The sequence below is a fragment of the Propithecus coquereli genome, unplaced genomic scaffold (assembly GCF_000956105.1).
Source record: "Propithecus coquereli isolate 6110/MARCELLA unplaced genomic scaffold, Pcoq_1.0 Scaffold6654, whole genome shotgun sequence".
NCBI lineage: Eukaryota > Metazoa > Chordata > Mammalia > Primates > Indriidae > Propithecus > Propithecus coquereli.
This window is the reverse complement of record NW_012152679.1, coordinates 12,080-13,610: the sequence shown is the minus strand read 5'-3', so window position 1 is coordinate 13,610 and position 1,531 is coordinate 12,080. Positions and strand designations below refer to the sequence as shown.

Genomic DNA, 1,531 nt, shown 5'->3' with positions numbered 1-1,531 from the left:
CCTGAAACAAACATCCTTTTCTGCCTAGGGAAGTATTAGGTTATTAAGTATGAAATGTCCGATTTCCTTAAGTACTAAGTTTGACAGTATCTCTGATATTTCACTTTGACACTTCTTGTTTTATTTTTATTGTGAAGGTACATCCTCAGTCTTTCAAACTCATGTTTTGGCTTGTGGTTATCTTTCAAATTTTTTTTAGAGCAATTTTTGTGAAACCATGGATAAGTAAAAAATTCATGTTATGTTCAAATTTGAGTTCCATCATGGAACCAATGCAGCACAGACAGCTCGAAATATCAATGAAGTGTTTGGGAAGGATGTCACTAATGAACGCACAGTACGTTGATGATCTGAGAAGTTTCATTCTGGTGATTTTTATCTTGAAAATGAGCCACGTGGGTGACCTGAGACCAAAGTGGATAATGATGAGCTAAAAGCTGTAGTGGAAGTGAATCCATCTCAACCTATATGTGAATTAGCAGCAAGGTTTGATGTGTGAACTAAAATAAAATTTTAAGGCTCACCCCCCCCCCCACCGGCTGACTAAAAGGACCCCCTCATGGCCAAAGGAATATCCTAAAACTAAATTGCCTGCCAGAAGGAAGGAGGTCAGACATGCCTCATCATGCCCCCCTCCCTTCTTGGTGACATCCTTGTAACCCATTAACAGGCCTAAGGCTATGCAAGACAAACCTGCAGGTCCTCAATTTACACAACAAATCTTTGTCCAGTGGCTTATCTCTGATAAAGAGCTCCTTATGTTGAAACATTCCAAGCCTTTAGGCAAAGCTTCATGTCTTTAACCCATTATAAGCCAAAGAATCTTTAAACCCACCTATAACCTGTAAGCCCCCGCTTCGAGATGGCCCACCTTTTCGGGCCAAGCCAATGTATGCCTCCCACGTATTGATTTATAACTTTGTGTGTAACCCCTGTCTCTGTGAAATGTATAAAACCAAACTGTAACCCAACCTCTGCCAGTCCACTTGCTCAAGGCCTGTTGGGAGTGGCTCCGGGTCATGGACCTCAAATTTGGCTCAGAGTAAATCTCTTAAAAATTACTTTACAGGGTTTGGTCTTTTTTTCCGTTGACAAGATTAGCGCCCAACGTGGGGCTCGAACCCACGACCCTGAGATTAAGAGTCTCATGCTCTACCGACTGAGCTAGCTGGGCCTCCCATTTTTGGTTGATGGTCTTGGTTTACTCTGAGCTGGTTCTTTTCCTAGGAATTGTTTGGGATCCTAACTTAGATTTGGAGGTGCATTCTAACGGGTCTTCTCCACTGTCTTTTTATCCTAAAATTAATCTCAATTGGCTTTTCTGTGCATTTTTGAAAGAGGAAACTGAACTGTCTTGTTTGTAGAAAAATGAGAGACTGAGTTCCTCAGCTCCGAAGAGAAGGGGCATCTTACTCCTCCCAGCCTTGGCAGCCCTGGGTGACCGGGGTCCTGAGTGGGAGTTGCCTGGGGCAATTTCCCAAGGCGCGAGTGGCCCTATAGGGAACCCCCCCAACAAATTAATTAAAAGAAG

The 1,531-nt window shown here is 43.0% G+C and overlaps 1 non-coding gene across 1 annotated transcript; it reads right to left on the bottom strand.

Moving 5' to 3' along the window:
• Positions 1-1,101: 1,101 nt before the first annotated feature.
• Positions 1,102-1,174, bottom strand: TRNAK-CUU. The gene has a single exon. It is a non-coding gene; the product is annotated as a tRNA-Lys (tRNA).
• Between the last annotated feature and the right edge of the window lie 357 nt (positions 1,175-1,531).